This window comes from Danio rerio, chromosome 3 (assembly GCF_049306965.1).
Source record: "Danio rerio strain Tuebingen ecotype United States chromosome 3, GRCz12tu, whole genome shotgun sequence".
Taxonomy (NCBI): Eukaryota; Metazoa; Chordata; class Actinopteri; order Cypriniformes; family Danionidae; genus Danio; species Danio rerio.
This window is the reverse complement of record NC_133178.1, coordinates 13,917,576-13,925,000: the sequence shown is the minus strand read 5'-3', so window position 1 is coordinate 13,925,000 and position 7,425 is coordinate 13,917,576. Positions and strand designations below refer to the sequence as shown.

At 35.0% G+C, this 7,425-nt stretch overlaps 2 protein-coding genes and 1 long non-coding RNA gene across 4 annotated transcripts in view; 2 read left to right on the top strand and 1 right to left on the bottom strand.

Moving 5' to 3' along the window:
• The window catches only part of asphd1 (aspartate beta-hydroxylase domain containing 1), a 16,087-nt gene extending 14,716 nt beyond the window's left edge, over positions 1–1,371 (bottom strand). Inside the window, exons 1-2 of the mRNA XM_021474892.3 lie at positions 1,185–1,371; positions 1,016–1,096 (exon numbers count right to left, since the gene is read on the bottom strand). The gene's annotated coding sequence lies outside the window, so the exon portion shown is untranslated. The remainder of the gene's footprint in view (positions 1–1,015; positions 1,097–1,184) is intronic.
• LOC137490042 (uncharacterized) overlaps positions 1–7,425 on the top strand; it is an 846,477-nt gene that overhangs the window by 714,890 nt on the left and 124,162 nt on the right. The window lies entirely within an intron of this gene.
• Positions 5,650–7,425, top strand: part of sez6l2 (seizure related 6 homolog (mouse)-like 2) — a 37,199-nt gene continuing 35,423 nt past the window's right edge. For both annotated transcript variants that reach the window (XR_012400876.1, XM_680990.9), the window contains exon 1: positions 5,650–6,030. The gene's annotated coding sequence lies outside the window, so the exon portion shown is untranslated. The remainder of the gene's footprint in view (positions 6,031–7,425) is intronic.

Here is a 7,425-nt window from a genome sequence, read left to right as displayed (position 1 = left end):
CGGTCAGCTGGTGTTTCCAAACATCTTCCACTTATGGATGATGGAGGCCACTGCGTTTATTGGAACTTTTAGAGCAGCAGAAATGTTTCTGTAACCTTCCCTAGCCTTGTGCATTAAGACAATCCTGTCTCAGAGGTCTAAGGACCATACCTTTGTCTTCATGCTTGGTTTGTGCTTTGACATGCACTGTCAACCCTGGGACCTTATATAGACAGGTGTATGCCTTTACAAATCATGTCCAATCAACTGAATTGACCACAGATAAACTCCAATTAAGCTGCTGAAACATCTCAAGAATGATCAGTGGAAACAGAATGTACCTGAGCTCAATTTAGAGCTTCACGACAAAGGCTGTGAACACTTCTGTACATGTGATTTTTCAGCTTTTTCATTTTTAATAAATTTGCAACAATTTCATAAAATCTTTTTTTCACGTTGTCAATTTTGAGGAAATAAATTAATATAATCCATTTGTTAAATTAGGCTGTAACATAAAAAAATTTACAGGTCTACAGGTCTATATATGCACAAGATGACTTATCTCACTTTCATCTGTTTACAGTATCTGTCCATAAACAAATCAAACTAAATAAATAAACCACGAAATCACTCCATAATCATAACCTTCATGAACTTCACTAAGTGCTCGTAACATGAGACTTTCCTAGTGAGTGAAATCAATACACTTAGTCTATCCACCATACCTAAATTCTCAGTTTCATCCATGTTTATGAGCAATAATGAATATCCAGCTGTCCACATATAATGAATATTAATCAATTGCCAAGGGCTGAAATCTCTCTTGCTTTATTACATAATGATTCCTACTGCAGTCGCTCTGTGCTCTTTATCATTCTCACGTTGCTGAAAACGTCGCACAAGGATGTTCGGAGAGAAAGCGTGATGACGGAAACAGACGATTTTTGCCGAACATTACAAGTTACCGTTCAGACACTTGAAGCGAGATTTTTTTTGTTTAAATAATAAGTTGTGCTTCTCATATGCATTCGCTTACCACTTCTCCACAGTCTTACTCAGTCTCTCTGTCCCCCTTTCGTTCTCGCCACGTCCCTTCTTCCTCTGTTTATCTGCAGACCTGAAAACACAGTATAGATTCCGCATTCAGTGCTTCCGTACGGCTGGAGGAGCGACTCCTCCTTCTTTGCGAAGATGTTTTTTATTACCTTTGTCCATGTACTGACGCATCGGAATCAGCAACGCCTTCGCTGCTGGGGGTTTAAGCCTTATATTGAACTGATACCAAACCTTCTTGCTGTTCGCTGAGAGCCGCCAGGGCAAGTTTCAGCACCGAGACGCTGGACAGCTCCTATGCAGAGCGCCGTCTGCGTCTTGCGTTACCGTAGATCAACCGGAGGGTGGCGCCAGTGAGTCGAACACAAAAACAACACCTCAACACTGTTGTTTATGGGGGGTAGACCGAACCATTTTGACGAATCAGTTGGTTTAACTGGTTCTAAAAACGATTCAGTGATTCTTTCGGTTATCACATGATCACTGACATCACAGGGTTAAATATTTGCGTTTTAGGGGATTCTGTCACTAAGGAAGTGACTTTTTTATTGCAATGCAATTAACATTGATAACATAGGCTATAATAACAGAAAATAGACATAGTAGCAGATTTGTGGTTCACATATTCATGAAGTCAAACTTTACTTCAGTTAATGATGAAAACATCCTGCCGTCGGCTTACTTTTTACAATGTAGTTAGTATTGCACACAAGCTTTCATTTAGAATAATAAATACGTCTATAAATAAGTACAAAATCAATAAATTAGGCCTATGTATCAATAGTTTTTAAGCTTCATAAAAGTCTAGTTTACAAAAAAAATTATTTAGAGTCTAAATATAATGTACGTTTCCGACATCAAACAATACAGCACACACAAAATGTTGGCCAAATAGATTTTTGTATTATTTGCTGTATACAGTTTGGGGTGACAAGTAACTAGACAATATTTATAGGCTTTAGAACTTTTTATTATAAATAGTATCATGAAACAAAGAAATGAAAGCTTATTCACGGCTGCTCCACATGGTTACAGCAAGCACACGAGACTCCTCAATAGAAGAATAAATATAGGCGACCTTCTCACATTAATGAATACTATAGTAATTTCCAGTGAATTGTACGGTGTTTTTGAACTGTACTTTAGTAAAATATATGAATCTATCTGTTTTGGACTTTCTAGAGTTGCTGTGGTATATTACGGCTATATAAACAAATTACCTACAAAAAAATACAACTTGAAATTACTTTTTTTTGTTAGTTTGGCAAAAATCAGTAAAATGTCTGTACATTACATTTCACACATTTACTTAGACTAAATCTAAATTTACTTCATTAAGTAAAAAGACATAACTTTGCAAGTTCACCCAAAAAAGCTTCTGCTAACATGTTACTTTAAGTCGAGTTAATCTCAGACCTCCTTACTTGAAAAAAATTAAAGGTTGCAGTATTTCTAACTATCTAACAACTTACTGACTAAATTAACAACAACAAAATACTACTGCAATAATGTTGACGTAATTTAAATTTAGTATTCATTTGTAAAAAAAAATTTGGGCGGGGGTTAGGGGGAAGGCACAGCTGCAGAAAGACTTTTAATGTGAATTTTCATCTCAAATTTACCTTCGCTTTTCAAAAAGAAACCCTTTTTACAAATGGACTGTTCATACAGTACAGTTGAAGTAAGAATTATTTACCCCCCTGTTTATTCTTTTCCCCAATTTCTGTTTAACAGCGAGCAGACTTTTTTAACACATTTCTAAACATAATAGTTTTAATTACTCATCTCTAATAACTGATTTATTTTATCTTTGCCATGTTGACAGTAAACAATATTTTACTAGACATTTTTCAAAACAATTCTATGCAGCTTAAAGTGACATTTAAAGGCTTAACAAGGTTAATTAGGCTAACTATGCAGGTTAGGGTAATTAGGCAAGTTATTGTGATGGTTTGTTCTGTAGATTATAGAAAAAATATAGCTTAAGGAGGCTAATCATTTTTACCTTAAAATGTTTTTTTTTTTTTTTTTATTAAAAATTGCTTTTATTCTAGCCAAAATAAAACATAAGACTTTCTCTTGAAGGAAAAATATTATCTGACATACTGTGAAAATTTACTGGCTCTGTTAAACATCATTTGGCAAATATTTAAAAAAGAAAAAAAAATTGTATATATATGGAAGTTTTTTAACAAAATTAAAATGATCAAAACAAATGCTCAAGTGATCAAATAATGAATCAAAATGCATTCTCAAATGAGAAATCAAATGTATTTAATGTTTAATATTCACGATCAACTCAGTAAAATCCTGTAATAATCAAATGGCAAATCAAATGCTCAAACTATAATACAAATGGAGGAGCTAATTTCTGGTAGCTCATGATGGACTGATTACTACTGTAATTCTGTAAAGACACCTTATTCACACAGACTCTTTTCTGAGTCCTGTTTTTCTCTGTGAAGCATTACAAAGCATTTTTCCCTGTTTGACCTGCCATGTTTTGATCTTTGTCTTGTTTATCATTATTTTTGTTAGTTTTTTCTAATTCTGTGTCTAATAAATGTTTTGATAACATTTGTCACTGTTTTAGTTTATGTTTTTCAATTAAAGTATGTTTTGTTCTGATAATGGATTGTTTCCTAGTATTAGTTTCCAAAAGAGTTTTTTTGTTCAGACATTTTAGGTCAGTGCAACTGATGTTTTCAAGAGTAGAGTGAACAAGAAAAAGCAAAAGGAAATAAGGATTATGTTTTTTATATGTTGTACTGACTTACATTTTTTTTCAGTGTAATTCTTTAGGAGAAGACGCAGTGGCGCAGTAGGTAAGGCCGTCGCCTCACAACAAGAAGGTCACTGGTTTGAGCCTCGGCAGGGTCAGTTGGCGTTTCTGTGTGGAGTTTGCATGTTCTCCCTGCATCCTCCGGTTTCCACCACAGTCTAAAGACATGCAGTACAGGCGAAATTGTCCGTAGTGTATGAGTGTGAATGAGAGTCTATGGATGTTTCCCAGAGATGGGTTGCAGCTGAAAGGGCATCCGCCACTTAAAACATATGCTAGATAAGTTGGAGGTTCATTCCGCTGTGGCAACCCCAGATTAATAAAGGAACTAAGTCGAAAAGAATGAATGAATGAACTATATAGGATTGATTGTACTACTATACACAGCAAAAACTAAAGCATAGCTACTGCAGTATTTATTTCAACGCATCAGTTCACTATAATTAATACTACGCTATGCTGTAGCGATAATTAAAAAAGAGTAGTTATATAATACTATATAAAACAGTTTACTACAGTATGCACTACTTATAATTTTCATAAACTACACATTATTTAACTGTAATATGAACTGCATTTTACTGTTGGTCAGTTAGTATGTTACTGTATTTTATGGTAGCATTGTGAAAATTACTGTTTATTTTACAGTTAAGATATACGATACTGTGAATACAGTATTTTTGCTGATTCATAGTAAGTTACTGGCAAACTGCTCCCAGTAAGTTACTATAGATTCTACAGGAAATTGTTTACAGCATGGCAAAAAAACACCATAGTATTTACTTTGAATTACTATAGTATTGTTTAATGCTGCAGCTGAGTAAAAAATCAATGTCAATTAAGTAAATCATTTTACTTTTTGTTAAGCACTTTTTAAGTAAGTATAGTTTTTTTATCCATAATCTTTGATCTGAGCATCATTAAAAGGGTGTCCAAACTCGGTCCTGGAGGGCTTGTGTCCTGTGGAGCTTAGCTCTAATCCTAATCAAGCTTTTACTAGTTATACTAGAAACTTCCTGGCAGGTGTGTTGAAGCAAGTTGGAGCAAAACTGTGCAGGACACCGGCCCTAAAGGACTGAGTTTGGACACCCCACATGGGTCTCAGTCCATTTCTAAGCAAACTCTCACACAATTTACTGAAATTTGAACACAATATTTGCCAAAGACGTATAAATGATGCAAAAAACAGGACATTATGTCATAAATGCGACCATAAAAATGACAAACTGTTCATTATTTTTAATCACCTCTGAAACTTTGCTTATTACAGTCCAGTACAGATGCTAGAAATACATCATTATGCTGATCTTGGTTTGTGTTTGTTTGTGATAGAGCAATTTCATTGTGCTTTTGACTGCTACATATTTTTTTCAACCATTGTAATTACACACACATATATATATATATATATATATATATATATATATATATATATATATATATATATATATATATATATAAAAGTTACAATTTTATGTGATCATATGGGCGTATGTATTTGTGATTACAATGTACAATTTAAAAAGTTGACCATTGAAAAATTGAAAAATTAAAATAAACATTTTATACAATATTAATTATATTATTACTTTTATTAAGTATATAATTTATATTAAAATACAATAAAAATTTAAATTTTTGCATATAGGCTTGTGTTTCATAATACATTACATATTATATTGTGTGTAATTTGAACACATTTCTATATATCATTTTTCTATATCCAAATTGTGGAGGAATCGTTCAGATAGGATTTTGTGAGCCGGCTCATTAAAATAAGCTCCGACTCGCAAAAACGATTCGAACATCACTAATTGACAGTCAACGCGCCAACCATACGGGTAGGATCTGCCATCTATGCCTGTTCCCCTCACCTGCGAGCCTCCCAGCACAGGCCTTTTACCGGACAAAAATAAACGAATGAAAAAGATACAGCCGAGTGCAGCCTTTTAAATCACATCCTCCGCGGGTTCGAATGGAACGCCAGCATTCGCCTGCAGCTGTTCCACGAGCGTTCCAATGATTATTTAAATACCGTTTTGACGCGCAGCTCCAGTTGTGGTATTTTGGAGGGGGTGGAGGAGAGAGAGACGGAGAGAAACGCAGAGGAGCTCGTCAGAGATAAAACACATACGAAATACACCAAGAGGAACGAGGAAAGCTTCCAAGAGGGTTCATTTTGACGAATAATAAAAAGGATAAACTGCGCGTCGCGGGTGCGTATTCGTTCTGTTTTCCTTCTGACAGACTGTTGTTTAATCGCGCGACATCCAACTGCGTGCAACGGATGCCTTCGTGAATCATTGTCAACATTTATATGTGTCCAATTTAGCTTTTCGTCATCAATAAATGCAGGGTTATTCAGTCTAGACTAGTGCTAATGCTGTTTTTAGGGGGTGGAAATGGGCGTCTTGCGTCATAGGCAGAGATAAGAGGAGATGTTTTTGAAGCAGACCATCGGAAGAGCGTCTGAATTAATTATCTGCCCGCAGTGTCAGCAACATCATCTTGCACGCATATTATCATCCCTGCCGGTGTGCGTTATGAACTAATCATAATATTAATGGCGAGCCTCAGTGTGGCTTCCTCATCGTCTTGTTGTCTGTTGTAGATTATATGAGGAAGCCTGTTTCGTTGATCAGCATCCTTGTGTGCGGTAAATGCCGAATTAGGCTGGTGGTGACTGGGCCACTGGCACCTCAAATCTGCCACCTTCTTCCACCTGCCTGTTGTATTATTGGTGACATCATTGATCAGGAGCCGTGTGTCTCGTGCACGGTCAGGCCTCGAGGGCCACGGCGGGGCCATAAGACTTGGATATAAACGAAAAGGACCAATGACTTTGAGAGAATATTTGATGAGCTGACGCATTTCTGCAGGGCTTCTGAATCAAGGAACATCTATTAAGCTGCATTATATTATCATTAATTACTTCATGCTGCATCCAAAAAAATCCAGTTTAACTAATTTATCTAGCATTTTAGCTTTAAAGCCCTCATTAAATTAATTGATTTAATGTTCCTGCACTTTTTGCTACACAAAGATTTTTTAGGTGGGCAGTATAAATGTATGATTGAATTCAAACAGTAACCACTAAACCATGTGACAATTGTTGCTTTTTTATTTCATTATTTATGTGACAAGGATTTATAAAACAAAATAAAGCATCGTTAATACAAATTAATATTTTTAGAGCAGTACATAAGTAGATAAATGCTTTTGTGTAAATGTAGTTGAAGTCAGAATTATTAAACCCCCTGAATTATTCCCCCCCCCCTGTTTTTTTTATCCACAATTTCTGTTCAACGGAGAGATGTTTTCAACTCATTTCTAAACATAATAGTTTTAATAAGTCATTTCTAATAACTGATTTATTTTATCTTTGCTATGATGACAGTAAATAATATTAGACTAGATATTTTTCAAGACACTTCTATACAGCTCAAAGTGGAATTTAAAGGCTTATAGGTTAACTAGGCAGGTTAGGGTAATTAGGCAAGTTATTGTATAACAAGGGTTTGATCGAGAATAAAAAAAGCTTAAAGGGGCTAATAATTTTGACCTTAAAATGGTTTAAAAAAATTTTAAACTGTTTTTATTCTAGCCGAAAT